Genomic DNA, 15,592 nt, shown 5'->3' with positions numbered 1-15,592 from the left:
TAGCCGAACACTGGAGCGAGCTGTGGTAAATTCCAACCCTTATGTAGCAGTGACGGTTCCTTCGACCATACGCGAAACGGGCCACGTCTTTCTAACCCTATTCTTATGTTTGCAAGTGTATGTTATGTCTTAACTGTGGGGACGCCAGAGTTCAAATGGCTGACGAGTCCTAGGTTATGTTGCTGCATCTAACCCTGCCCGGTAAGGTCTTACGTGTGGGGACGCATCCTTGTATATCAATTCTGCATATCATCATGGAAATACATCTATCCACCTCTAAATGCAAAAAATTCATTTTTTGTACTTTGTTGCGGTCCTTTTTCCACTCCTCCGTTCTATTTCACCCTATCCCCGGGGCTGTTCCTTGACTGTTTGTTTTTATCCTTTGTTTTGCCATTTTTCCATATGAACGCACCCTACGTTCACCGGAATCCGAATCCAACCTTACAGCCCTATTCATCCCTTCAAACTGCCCATTTTTCCTTTTTCACAACCCTTGTTCTGATAACTGGTTCTTGAGTTATTAATTTCTGACACGATTCTCGTAAATTGGACGGTTCTCCCATGTGAATGTGCTTTGATTGCTTCAGCACACTGATCTGATGTGTGAGCCCTCCCAACCCATTTCTCGTGACATTTTTTCTTTTTCCTCCTTGTCCTTCTAATACATGGTTGGTCCGCTATTAATTTTTGCGGGTTTTCGAGTCCTTTTCGTTCCTATTTTTCACATTTTTCCATGTGAACATGCTTTTTTTTCACCAGAATTCCAGTTTCATTTGACAGCCGTATCCTGCCAGCCTTTCCCCCACTTTTTTCCTTTTCCTCCCCCCCTCTTCTGCCAGCTAAATTTTTAGTTATTAATTTTTTCGAGTGTTTTCGGGTGTATTTTTTGGGTTTTTCCCATGTGAACCCCTTCTCATTCCCCCCCAAACTGAGTTTGATGCACCATCCCTGTGAATCTGTTTCCCCCAGACATTTTTCATGTTTATCGCACTTCGTTCCGGCAATTAGTTCTTTCCGTATTAATTTCCAAGTTCATTTTCGGGTCCATTTTTTGGGTTTCTCCCATGTGAATGTGTCCTATCTTGATCGGAATTGTGTTTTGCCATGATAGGGTTGTTGGGTACATTATTCTCCTCATTTTTCCTTGTTTTTGCACTTCATTCAGATGAGTGAATTTTTCAATATTAACCCACGTATGTATTTTCAGGTCTATTTTTTACGTTTTTCCTATGTGAACACCCTGATTTTGACCTGGAACCCATGTCGCATTTTTAAATCATCTTCCCCTTGTTTCCCAACCCATTTTTTATTTTTACAATTTTTTGATCCGATGTATGATTTGAGTTTTATTAAATTTTCTTTCTTTTTATCGTGTGGTCACGTTTCTCGTGTCGCGCGTGAATGCGCCTGTTTTTGGTTTTAAACGCCTCAAGACGCCCCCGTGGCCTCTGTGACTCGCTTGTCGCCGTCCCTGCCCCATCTGATCCCACCGATGCAATTTTTTTTTACTCTCGCCCCGCGCATGCGTGCGAGACAGGGGTGCACTCACTTTTTAGTGGAAAAAAAAAACACAAACCACACACACACTTTTTTTAAAAAAAAACTAACCTTAAAACCCACAAAACCCCACAACTAAACAAAAAAAAAAAACAAAAAACAAAAAACAAAAAAAAACAATCAATAATCACATATAAACAAAAAAAAAAACAACAACAATCCCAACACACAACCCAACAATCACTAACACATCTCACTAAAAGTTTTTAAAAACCACCAAAAAAAAATCAAATCATTACCACACCATTCCAAAAAAAAAAAACAATAAATCACCCCATCCAATTTTTTTTAAAAAAATACCACACAAACCAAACCAAACATAAATAATCAAACACACATAAATTAAACACAATACTCATAACACCTTGCACAGCAAAAGACAATGAAAAAGAAAAAGAATGAACACACCCACAACACCAAACGATAGAAGAACCACACGAGGTAACCTTATTTTTAAAAAAAGAAAAAAACAAAAACAAAAAAAAGACTTACTTGTCGTTGCCCAGCGACCTCCCCCTCCTTTGCGCAGGCGACGCTGTCTTCCCCTCCTCGCCTCGACGCTGTCCTTCTTCTCCCCCTCCTCGCCTCGACGCTGACCTCCCCCTCCTCGCCTCGTCGCTGTCTACTCTCCTCGCCTTGTCACTGCCCACGATACTTCTCCTCCTCGTCTCTCCTTCGCATCCCCTCCAACAACGCCCTCCTCCTCCTCCCTTTCCGTGCGCTTGCGCCCCCTCCTTCCCTTCCGTCCCTCACGCCTCCTTCTTCTCCCCTCGGCCCTGCTTCCCTCTCCTCCCACGACTCACTCGTTGTTCTTCTTCCCCCCCCCCACATGCTCGCCGCCTTCGCCGTCCTCCTTCTCCTCCCCAGCTGCCGCCTAGTCATGCGCCCCCTCCTCGCTGGACGTCGCTATGATGCCTACCCCCCCCCCCCCCCTTCAGCGCCTACGCCGCCTACTCCTCCTCCCTTCCTATGCCGCTGAGGGCCACCGCTGAACGCCTCCTCCTCTCCTCGCACCCTGCGGCCCCCACGCCGCCTACCACCCCTCCTCTTGGTTGGTTTTTCCACCAACACATAGTTTCTTAATTACCTTAACTTCATTAACTAGCCTTCCTTAATTAACTTAATCCACTTAATCACCTTACTCAACTTAATTTACTTAATCAAATTACTTAACTTAATCAACTTAATTTCCTTAATCACCTTAATTAACTTAATCCACTTAATCAACTTCATCAACTTAATTATCTTAATCCACTTAATCACCTTAATTAACTTAACTAACCTAAGTTACCTAACCTAATCTAACTTAGCTCACTTAATTCACTAACCTCCACTAACCCTCGTTTCCCCCTGTTTTAGCCCCTATTCTTGCCCCTTCCCCACTCTACCCCCACCCTCCCCATGCAAGCCCGGACGTCAAGGTGTGCCTACGCGTATGGGCGTGGACAGCAGGTATTCACACGCGAGGATGCGCGTTGGATCTTCTCCGTGCGGTGGTATGTGCCGTCCCTGAGCACACTCAACTGTTCACACGCAGCCGGGTATCTCTTTTGATTTTCCACAAACTCGCTAAAAATACATTAAAAATACCTAAAAACACATGAAAATATTTAAAAATTCATAAAAATTCAATTTAAAAACAAAAATTTACTGAAATTTTTCTTTTTGAATTTGGTAAATTTTTTGTTGATCTTTCTGATTATAATACAGAAAATTAGTTGCAAACAATTAATAATATTTAAAATCCTTTTCAAATTCACTAAAAATTGAGATAATTTCATTAAAAATTTCTAAAATTAGAATTAAATTCAAAAAAATCACAAAAAACTCATTAATGCATTTGATTGCTTTTGGAATTATTTAAAAATAAAAATATACAAAAAAATAAAACAAAAAAATAAAATACAAAATCAAAATACACATAAATTACAATTTAAAAGAAATACTAATAACAATCTCATCTAAACACTAATCAACATTGCCTATACCAAATGTGATCTCACTAATATTGCTTTGATATTTATTTTAATTTTTTTTAAAAAAACTAAGGTGTTTTATTTTTTCCAGTGAGTGGTTTTTGCTTTTTTGTTGGATTCCTTGCATTTGGGACTACTCAATGTGCCCTCAGTCTCTTGCATACACATCCCTACTAGGTATCTATTCTTCGTTCTTTATTTATTTTTTATCATCCCTTAACCACAGTTAATTGTTAAAATGAACTTTATTCACCCACTTTTTCACGCGTGCTTGCGCTAAACACATGTTTTTCTAATAACTTAAAATCAACCCGTTGTTCACTTTGCATGCGCTACGTGCGCTTCATAGGCACTTTAATTTTTAACAAAAATGAACCAGTCGTGTCACAACAATGCATGCACTGAAAAAGAAGAGCGCTTCAGACACATTAAATTTTTAATTAATGAATATGCATTTAGAGACTTGAGTCTAGGGATCACACTCCGGATTTTGTTAAGAGCACTGTTTCACATTAATAAATTATTATTAACAATTTAAAAATGAACCACTGTTTTCTTATTAAGGTTTACAACCTAATAAAATTTCAACCATTATTAATAGCCACAAAAGACTCAAGCTGCCAAGCCTAGAGATCCCAAACCCACTACGCCTACAAAGCCTCAACAAGTCTATCAACCAAACACACAACTTATTGCCTCCAAATTGCCTCAACCTAGCACTACTAGTGTGATAAGAGCCTCACAAGCATCTAGTAACACAACTACAAAATTGCAAACCAATCCCATCGCACAAAAATCTAAATCAATCCCTTGGAATCAATAGAATTTGTAGACATCAGCTGAGCTATCTAGTCCAACCTCCTATAGGCCTTAAACCCTCTTACGAGTGGTGATCTATCCTTACCTTGGCCTCATACTTAGCTGAGAATATTGGGGATGACTTGTTATTTGCATTCGGCACTATCGTGGGGTTCATAGTTTTTTTTTCTAGGAGTCTTTTTTGCAAAAGTAAAAATAGCAAAGTACAAAGGAATAAAAGATTCCCTAGAAATCTAAAAGTCAAATCCCATATGAATAGAAACAAAAATGCAATATCAAACAAAAAAAAAAGACACATTTCGCAGGAATAGAACATTCAGAATTCTAAATATGAACCCAATAAAACGTAACATTGTAATAAGAGAGATTCATAACACTTAGATGCTACATTCTCCATACTTGCTAAAAGCTATGACCGATTAGACTTAGGTCTTTTAGAGGAGCCTTTGGCAATTGAAGTGCATATGCTACCTTGCTCTTGGGAGGAATATAAATTCCTATTCATTAAGGCTCCCATGGTAGTTGAAGAGTTAATTGACAACAAAATCTCTCATGATGAGCAAGCCTGAAAACGATGACTCATCACATCTTATGACACATGTACAATCTTTGCCATGACCCAATAAATTGAAGCATTGAAAGCCCTAACCAACACTGGGTCTACATTCTTGCATAAATGGTATGCTCTCTGTCCTCAATGGGAACAAGAGGGTTGTCACATCATGACCAATGCCAAGAAAAGATGTGCAATCAAAACCTAAGAGTATGATCCAAATTACATGGTTCCTATCTCATTCAGAGCCTTAGCCATCACTCACCAAACTTTAGATGACTAAAAACTCACCCATCCTTACCTAGACTGTGTCCTGACTGAGGAGCAGCTAATATTGCTAGCTCGATCGCCTACAATGAATTTATAGTGGATGCCCTAATATACATAACAAGTGTTTGGCATTCAACCTTTTGACATGGAATTCCACACCTACTTGGAATACAAATGACAATTCTACACTTGGCTTATGTAGAAGTAAAACACCATGAATTTGCATTGACTGCCCTTAACCCTTCACCCTCTAATCCTAGGAAGGATTCTTATCATTTCCAAGGGGGGAGGGGGTAAGGTGGAAAAACATACTTCAAGGAAAATTGGAAAAACATACTTCAAGGAAAATTGGAAAAACATACTTTAAGAACATTTTTAAGGATTTTTATTGGATTGTGTGGATTGCTTAAATAAAAAGTCTCTTTTTATACTTAAGCATATCATGTTTTTATAAGTGCACTATCATTCTCTACTTATCTTCTTGCAAGGAATTATCTTAAGAAAATTGATGGTGAGCTATGGTATTATGACATGGACCTACAATGGCAAGTCAGAGAAAAGCAACAAACTTCTATTCTTAGAAGAGGAATAAGCAAAGTATGGGTTGCCAATAGAGATAAGGGCCTTCAACTAATTCAGGTTCAGGTACATCCTGAACTTGGAAGATGTAGCCATGGAAGAATAGGCCGTGAAATAGATTGTGAAGCAATGAAATTTTCATAAGTATGTGGAGAAAGTTGGACTATGAAAAGTGCACAGAATTCCTTTGAACCTTTAATAGGAACCATGACACTATAATTGTGCGGCAAGAAGAGGAAACCCGCAAGGTGGAGGTTGAGTTGAGCCTCAAGTTGGTAGAGAGAGTGTTGGGCCCAACCAACAAAGTCAAGAGATGGTGGCCCAAAAGGGATATGTATAACATGTTGGGAATGGAAAAGATTCTAGTCCACACCAATGACGGTATCAGTATTGCTAACATCTTAGATTTGGAAGTCCAGCTGCAAGCAAAGATGGTGCATGCTTTGTTCTCCAGTCATAGGCACATGAACCATAGTATTTGGTGAGGTATTGATGGCCATCATCCAGGAGGAAGTAGGAGAGGTGCAGGGCAAAGAAAAAATTGGAGAGACACCCGATAGGTCACTGCTGCATGAGTAGGAAAATTCTAGCGAGAAAATAGTGAGTGAGAAAGGAGAGCACAAGAGATAGTCTAGTCAAGGAGGGGCTAAGAATTAGAAGAAGAGGACTCCCCAAAAACGATAGAAGAAGTGAGAAGGAAGAAAGAAAAAGATGACTTCCTCAAGGCGCAAAAGGAGTCCAAGAAGGCTAAAGATGAGAGAAAGAGAAAGATAGATGAAGAGGATGAGGAGCTTAGAAGGAAAGAAGATGAGGACTTGGCTAGGGCCATTTGCATGTCGGTAGAGCAGTGCTCCAAGGAGGAGAAGTTGGCTGCCATGAGCCCTTTTAGAGAAGAAGGCCCAAGAACTAGTGTCCAAGTGCAAGACATCATATCACCCCTGGTGGCACAAGGCAAGGGAAAGGGATTGCTTCACCTAATCTCACCCACTTTTGTGCCAAATACCCCAGCTACCACAACCACCCAAAGCACTATGCCCAAGAAGTAGATGCCAACAGTCTCATAGCTTGGGTGCAAATCCTGGTGGATAGGGCATAGAAGGTGGAACTAGATGAGAGTGTAGGAACCCCATTTACTCTACTTAAGAGATCAGAAGCTACAGATGCTAAGTTGAGACAAGACCCAAAAAGGAAAAAGATAGAGGCCTCCACCATTTCCATCCCCATTGTCGTGTTGCCTTCCATAGACTACAATGAATACATCAAAGAGCTTCTCTCATAGCTAGAGAAAGCAAAGGAGGATAAGAATATAGCTGTAGACGAGTTGGAGGTTGAGAAGGAGACACTAGTGGCCTACCAACTCGAGAGACCACGCCAAGTAGTGGACTATCAAAAAGAGACAAGTGAGTGGAAGCTAGAGCTCAAGGTGAAAGAAGGAGAAGAAGATAAGTAGAGAAAATGGCTTGAGGAAGAGCATTTGTTGATCAGCCTACAAAGATAGTACAAACTTCTCATCATGCAAAATGAAGAGCTGACAGAGCGGATGAAAAAAATCCAAGAAGCCATGGATCGGCTCGCAACAGAAGAAGTAGCAAAAGCTCAAGGAGGAGAAGAACAACAAATAGAGATGGATGAAATGATAGGTAGGTTGTTGATGGAGATAGTGAAGAGCAAGGTAGATTGGAGAGAGAGATCGAATTCTTGAAGAAGAAGAAGAAGGAGAAAATAATCAAAAAGTGGAAAGAGAAAGAACCAACCATAGTGGCCTTAGCTTAAAGACAAAATAAAAGCTTAGAGAAAATAAAATAGAGAGCTAATGAATGGGTGACAAAGAGTGAAAGACCTACCAAGCCACCTGGCCCTTGCATAAGGGAAGAGAGTGTTAGCGGAAAGTAGGGAAGATGTTGCACAGATAAGATTGAAAGCCTAACAATGTGCCTTCCTCAATGCTACCTTGGACATCACACAATTAGAAGAGGAGGAGGCCATTGAGACACTGAAAAAAAAACTAGAGATCACTCGCAAGGCCATAAGGCATGATCACACAATTAGAAGAGGAGGCCATTGAGACACTGAAAAAAAAACTAGAGATCACTCGCAAGGCCATAAGGAATGGGATGTGTGCTCAACTGCAAGGAGAAGGACTAGCCTAAGCCAACATGATCAAAGGAATTATTTTTTAAGGGCAAGGCTAATGGTCCAAGACGTGAACCTACTAGGCTTCAAGGAAAGGAGAACCACAAGAGGCTAGGAGAGAAGATGAAATGCAGAGGCCACTTCCAAAAGAAAGGCTAGAATTTGAAATGGGGTTACCAGATGAGGAGCTAGTCTTGCAATCTCCCTCTCCATGACCAGAAATACATCAAGAGGTGGACACCACTATCGAGAGGAAAGCAAAAATTAGGAGGAAGAGGATGAGGATGTTTCAACAGGCAAGGAGAAGATTGAAAGTCCAAACTATAGTAGCTCCAAAAGCACCCATTCCAACACAAGAAAGGAAGGCTCGACAAGAGGTGGGACCAAGAGAGGGAGGAGAATCCAATGCAGTGGAGAATGGAAGCACCTGATTACTAGGAGAACAAAGCCATGGAGGTGCCTAGGATAGTGGAAGGCTATGAGTTCCAACCAAAGTGGAGGAGGAAAAACTAGAACGACAATATGGATGCCTAGATGTCATTTTGCAGCACACTAACCCTCAAGAGAAACAACCCCACATACTGTTGAGATATCGAGCTCCACTTGTGATATGCCAGGGTGACTGTTGTGCATTTATGTCATTGACTTGTTAGTTGCAGATACGGTTGGTACACCGCTCATGAATAATAGCTAGATGACATCTATCCTTATCTGCTCTAGTTCTGGTTCAATTAGTATGCCACCTTAGTTAGTTGAGTTTGGTTTGAGACCCATATATAGGGTTCTTCTATTTCTTTGTATAAGTGTTCTTTTTGGCTTACACAACTAAGAAGAGAAAAATTGTTTTCAGCCTCCACCTTTGTGTGTATTCCCCCATTGTGCAAGTGAGAAAGCTACAAGTGAGACTCCTTCCTTCTCTCCCACAATCTTGACATGGTATCAGAGCCTGGTTCGTGGTAAGGAGCTCAAGAAAGCAAACCAAGTTCGCGGTGTTCTGGTAAGAGGACCAGTGTTGCTTTCATTTTTCTATTTTGGGAGTAAGTCTCTGCAGGTAGCACAGCCGAAAAGTGTAAGAGTGCATTGTCTCAGATTGAGACGCCCTTCGCGGTGTAGCAAGAGGGCAGTATATGCTGCAGGCGAGGGCTTTCGCCCTCGGTTGCTCTGTTTTTTTTATTTGAGGCCATTTCGGGGCCTATTTTGGAGGCAGAAGTTTCCCGCATGCACTCAAGAAAAGGCAAATTTTTATGCTGTGCGACAACTATTCTACAAGTCGGTGAAAAGTTATCGTAGAAATTGCATCGTATGCCTGTGCGCAGAGACATTGGGAGTTACAGAATCATCCTTGTTGCATGTTGATACAAAATCATCACTAGGAAGTGACTGTGTGGTCAAATATCACTTTCGTCAGTTTTGCAGATTTGCCCTTGTGAGGCTGAAGCTGTGTTTTTTACAGTGACAAATTTTTTGTAGTGTTCTGTAATGGCATCTGATTCTCTTTCACAGATTATCACTGAAAAGCTTGACAAGAATAACTTCCAAGCATGGAAGTTTAGAATGATGAATTTCCTTAAGGGAAAAGGATATTGGGAATTTGTTGCAGGAAATGAAGAAGAACCAGTTCTTCCTGATGTTCCCAATCAATAGCAAATGTAGGCATTTAAAGGATGGCATGAGAGAGCCAGAAAAGTTATGTACTAGCTGTCTATCAGTATTTCAGACTCTATGATTGTGCATATTCAGGATGCAAGTACGCCAAAGGAGGCATGGGATACTTTGTCAAAAATGTATAGCACAAAAACACAAGCCAGGAAAATGCAGCTCAAGCAAGAGTTGCACAATGTGCAAAGAGAAAGTATGAGCATCAATGACTACCACATGAAGGTGAAGAAGATTGCAGATGCCTTGCTTCCATTGGGTCGCTAGTGGAAGATGATGATTTAGTTTCCGTGACCTTGAATGGTCTAGGAAAGGATTATGCACAGTTCCGAATATCCATTTCTGTCCGTGAAAGATTTCCTAATTTTGACGAGTTGATTGCTCTTCTAATTTCTAAGGAGCAGAGAAATGGTGGTGCATCTTCTTCAGGAGGAACTTCAAAAGAAACTGTCTTCTACTCAAATGCTGGAAGAGGTAGAGGCAGAGGTAGAGGAGGCCGATCTAGAGGCCATGGTAGAAATCAAAAGATGCAGCAAACTCAAGAAAACCAGTCCTATGGAGGAGGACGTGGTAACTCTAGAGGCGGGGGGAGCCAAAGAGGTCGTGGTGGATGGCAAAGAGGCCAAAATGCAAACAGCAATGTTGAATGCTACTACTGTGGTAAAATGAGTCATATGGCTAAAGACTGCTATAAAAAGCAGAATGACATCATGAATGGAAAATTGCAACAAGGGAATTATGCATCTTCTAGTAGACAGGGTGGTGACAAAAATGAGCATTTATTTATGGTGCAGCACATGAACAATTCTGTGACAAGTGCAGAAGAAAGCAACGAAGTGTGGTATGTTAGGTGCGTCAAACTACATGAGAGGTCATGCAAAATGGATGTAGGATGTAAGGAAAATGGAAAAACTAGGATTTGTGGAGATTGGTGATGATACTGCACATCCTATTGTGCAGATTGGAAAAATTCCTTTGTCTATGTAGGATGGGAAAAAGAAATATCTGTCAGATGTATTTCATGTCCCAAATATCACCAAGAATCTGGTTTCTGTTGGTCAAATGGTTGAGCAGGGTTTGCAGGTCAGATTTAATCCTCATGGATGCTTTATTGAGGATATGAAAAATAAAGGTTGCTTGATAGCAAAAGGAAAGAAGAAGGGCAGAATGTTTACGTTGGATGCAGACATGCCTGAATTGCGTGCAGTAATGTTTGCACATGGGACCAGTGTAGTTGCAGATATTGATATCTGGCATAAACGCATTGGTCATGTTAATATACAGTGACTTAAATCAATGCACGCCGAAAATATTGTTGCAGGATTGCCTAAATTTAAGGTTGCAGAAATGCATAAGGTATGTGAAGCCTATCAATTTGGAAAACAGGCAAGGAAACCATTTCCTAGACATGTTCAAGAGAGTAATAAGCCAATGGAATTAATCCACTCTAATGTGTGGACTACTAAAGCTGCATCTATTGGAGGCTGTCATTATTTTGTCACTTTTATTGATGACTATAGTAGAAAAGTTTGGGTGTATTTTATGAAAAAGAAAAGTGAAGTTTTTGGGCATTTCAAAACTCTTAAAGCTATGGTTAAAAAGAAGCAGGCCTGCAAATAAAATGCCTAAGGTCAGATGGAGGGGGAGAGTACCTCTCAAATGAGTTTGCAAGGTTTTTGCAGGAGCATGGCATAAAGCAGCAATATTCATGTAGTCATACCCCACAGCAAAATGGAATTACAGAAAGAAAAAACAGGCATATTGGAGAGGTATCTCATGCCATGCTCAATGAAAAAGACCTGCCAGATTTTTACTGGGGTTGAGACAGTTGCTACAGCAGTCTACATAATGAATAGGACTCCCACTACAACAATACATGGCATGACTCCAAAGGAGAGGTATACTGGTAGGAAACCAGATATTTCTCATTTGAAAATTTTTGGTTGCATTGCCTATGTTCATGTGCCAAATGAGTTGAGATCCAAGTTGGATCCAAAAGCTGAGAAGTGCATCTTTATTGGTTACTCTCTACAGCAGCAGAAAGGGTTTAGATGCTATAACCCTTCTACTAGTAAGTTTACAGTGAGCAGAGATGTTGTTTTTTATGAGATGAGTAGCTAGTATAAACCAATAAATGTGATTGATAATGTAGATGCACAAAATGGTAATGCTGCACAGAATTCATAGCAGCAGTCACAAGATATTAGTGGACCTAGAGTGTCCTCTAGCAGTGGTTCACATTCTTCGCCATGGATAGGCCGATTGAGATCAGGAGAATCTTCTCAAAGCAATGCAGATAGTGGTATGCAGGTATCACGAAAAGGAAAAGATAAGGTAGATCAGCCCATGTTTGATGTGAATGCAGGCCACTCTTATGTGGATGGTGAATCTAGTGGCTCAGAACAGAGCATTGATGATGAGTTGGATATTCCTTCTATTGTTACACCTGGAGTAAGGAAGACCAGGGATGTTTTGAGAGCACCTAGAAGTGAGCCTACTTTGTGCAGGTCTACCAGAGCTAGGTATCCTATGGATAGGCTGAAATATGATGGATTTACAGCCATTCACTATGCCTATATAGTCAAAGTGATACAGGAACCAGAACCCACTTCTTTTGAGCAAGCCATGGAAAAAGAAAAATGGGAGAAAGCCATGGATGAAGAAATGGATGCTTTGGAAGCAAATGCTACAGGGAATTGGTACCTTTGCCTAAAGATAAGAATGCAATTGGTTGTAAGTGGGTTTATAAGGTGAAGCACAATGCAGATGGTTCTGTGAACAGATACAAGGCAAGATTAGTAGTCAAGGGGTATGCACAAACATATGGCATTGATTATGAAGAAACATTCAGTCCGGTTGCAAAGATGGTAACCGTAAGAGTAGTCATTGGTATGGCTGCATCAAAGGCATGGTCTTTACATCAGATGGATGTAAAGAATGACTTCTTGCATGGTGATTTGCAAGAAAAGGTCTATATGGAGCAGCCACCAGGTTATGTGCATACTGTTCATCTTGAGTTTGTTTGCAGGTTGAAGAAAGCCTTGTATGGCTTGAAACAAGCACCTAGAGCATGGTCTGACAAGATAGGATAGTATCTTGTCACTATTGGCTTTAAGTTTTCCAAGGCAAGTTTCTCACTTTATGTGAGAAAATAAGAGAAATATATTATACTGCTTATAATTTATGTTGATGATTTGATTATCACAGGTGATAGTGATGAAGAAATCCTTCATGTGAAAATGCTATTGAAGCAGAAGTTTGAGATTAAGGATTTGGGAGAGTTGCTTTATTTCTTGGGCATTGAGGTGATAAGATCACCAAGTGGGATATGGCTCTTGCAGAGGCAGTATGGATTGGACATGCTATCCAAATATGGGATGACAGGCTTTAAGCCTATTTCAGTTCCTTTGGAGCAGAATGTGAAGCTGAGCGCAGATGCAGGTGAGCTTCTCGAAGACCCTACTATGTACAGGTGCATAGTAGGAAGTTTGATTTATATGACTATTACCAGGCCAGATTTGAGCTATGCTGTTGGATTGGTAAGTCAATTTATGCAGACTCCAAGGAAACTGCATTTGGATGCGGCTAGATGCATACTCAGGTATGTGAAGTCCACATTGCAGTATTGACTATTTTATGAGACTAGGGTTTAGATACAGTTGCATGGATACACTGATGCTGATTGGGCTGGTAGTATTTCTGATAGACGATCTACCAGTGGATATGTGTTCTCTTTTGGGAGTACTGCAGTCACTTGGAGCAGCAAGAAACAGCCTATAGTTGCCTTGTCGAGCACAGAGGTTGAGTACAGGGGTTCAGCAATGGCTGCATGTGAGATAGCTTGGTTGCATAAGCTATTTTATGATATGGATCAGCCTACAGATGGGCCAGTTGTCATTTATTGTGACAATATGAATAGTATACACTTGGCAAATAACCCAGTCTATTATGCTAGAACAAAGCACATTGAGGTGCATTATCACTATGTGTGGGAGAGGGTTTTACTAGGCCTTATTGATCTAGTTTATGTCAGCACAGAGGATCAGGTAGCTGACATATTTACGAAGGCATTGGGCGCAGAGAAGCTGCGTAAGTTCAGAGACATGCTTGGTGTGCAGGAATTGGGATTGAGCTCGAGGGGGAGTGTTGAGATATCGAGCTCCACTCATGATATTCCAGGGTGACCGTTGTGCATTTATGTCACCGACTTGTTAGTTGCAGATGCGATTGGTACACCGCTCATGAATAATAGCTAGATGATAGCTATCCTTATCTGCTCTAGTTTGTGGTTCAGTTAGTATGCCACCTTAGTTAGTTGAGTTTGGTTTGAGACCCATATATAGGGTTCTTCTATTTCTTTGTATGAGTGTTCTTTTTGGCTTACACAAGTAAGAAGAGGAAAACTGTTTTTAGCCTCCACCTTTGTGTGTATTCCCCCATTGTGCAAGTGAGAAAGCTACAAGTGAGACTCCTTCCTTCTCTCCCACAATCTTGACACATACATGCCATATCCAAGAAGGTTAGGGGTAGAATTCAACCCTGACATCCACGATAGATATGATTTATCAAAATATACAATGTAAATGCTACCAAGTCAAATGACATTGTGACCTTCTCTAAGAACAACTTAACGGGACTCAATTGCCAATTTTATGAATGCGTTCACTTATTGTCTAGATCCCACCTTTATCACTAGTTGTAACTATCTTAGATTACTTAGGGTACTACTTAAACATGATCCTGCACCACAAGAATACCACCTCTTGCCCCTATTTTTTGATCTTAATGTGAGCATAGATAGGTGAGCCATGGTTAGCTTGATGATGCAAGCTTACCTCCTACCATCCATTTGCATGGCCCTCTTAGAGGACATGGACAACAATCGCTTCACTAGGTGCAACCACCCATTTTTGTCCACGACTCCTCTCCAAGTTAGAATGAACCTAAAGGGATATATTCAGGTAAATGCCATCCTTAGCAAGTCCCTTAAGGCCCCAAATTCTTCTCATGACCATGATGACGAAGATTGGTTCTTCATTACTTTAAAAAAGAAGAAGAAGAAAAGGAAATAAAATAAAAGAGTAAGAAAACAATCACAAGAGAAAGTAAGAAACTCACTACATGAGTACCACAACCACAACATCTAGGGGTCCTCAAGTTAGGTGCACTTGGTGGCCTTGGTCGACCGACTCTGTCTCTAACCCCCTAGCCACTTTTGATTTCCCACTTCACACTTAGGGCACATCAAGGGCATGACATACCTAGGGAGATCACACACTATCCTATGGTTAGACCCATCTCCCTAAGTTTCACCCATCGCACCTCCCTTATGCAAAAATAGGGTCCTCAAATGTGGGACAACACCCATGCTTGCTTGTGGTTTGACCTAGCTCCCATTTCCACTAGCACGAGCACATTACAATGCACAATAAGGTAGACACCCCCCCTAGGTAGTGCAATTTTTGTTTTCTTTAAATTAAAGATTAAGGTGACCAACCATCAACCTCAGAGGCCCTATCCTTACCCTTGGCCTCTACCACCTCAATCATTCGACAAGCTTCTCTTCCATGACCAATCCCCACAAGTCCCATCATTGATCCACATGACTACCCATCAACTCATTGATCCCTTAGCAACAAAGAGCTGCAACTGCCATGGGACTGGCACTCAACTACGAGAGGGGTAATGTTAACCCCAGTGCAAGACAAGAAAAAATAAAAGCAAAAATAAATCCAAGAAAATTTCAAAATATGGATCTGATGAAGTCAAAAATAATGAGAGAAGGTAAAAGGCACAAAGACAACCTCAGAAAAATGCAAAAGATGGAAGGCATAGATGCGCCTAAAATTTTGTAAAAGAGTGTCAAGCTTCCTCCTGTGCAAATTGTAAAATCTACATGGGCATAAGTGAAGGGATAAGGTAAAAAGAAGTGAATAAGAAAAGAGAACTTTGGAAAGATTCCACCGGATCATGTAAAAAATGGAATGGGTGCCTAAAGGATTTAGGGCTTGTATATTAACTTAAAAAGTGAATGAGAAGCTCATTC

Source organism: Lygodium microphyllum, chromosome 8, assembly GCF_053477565.2.
Source record: "Lygodium microphyllum isolate KBCC chromosome 8, Lygodium_microphyllum_v1.1.10, whole genome shotgun sequence".
NCBI lineage: Eukaryota > Viridiplantae > Streptophyta > Polypodiopsida > Schizaeales > Lygodiaceae > Lygodium > Lygodium microphyllum.
Note: the sequence above shows the minus strand (reverse complement) of the source record.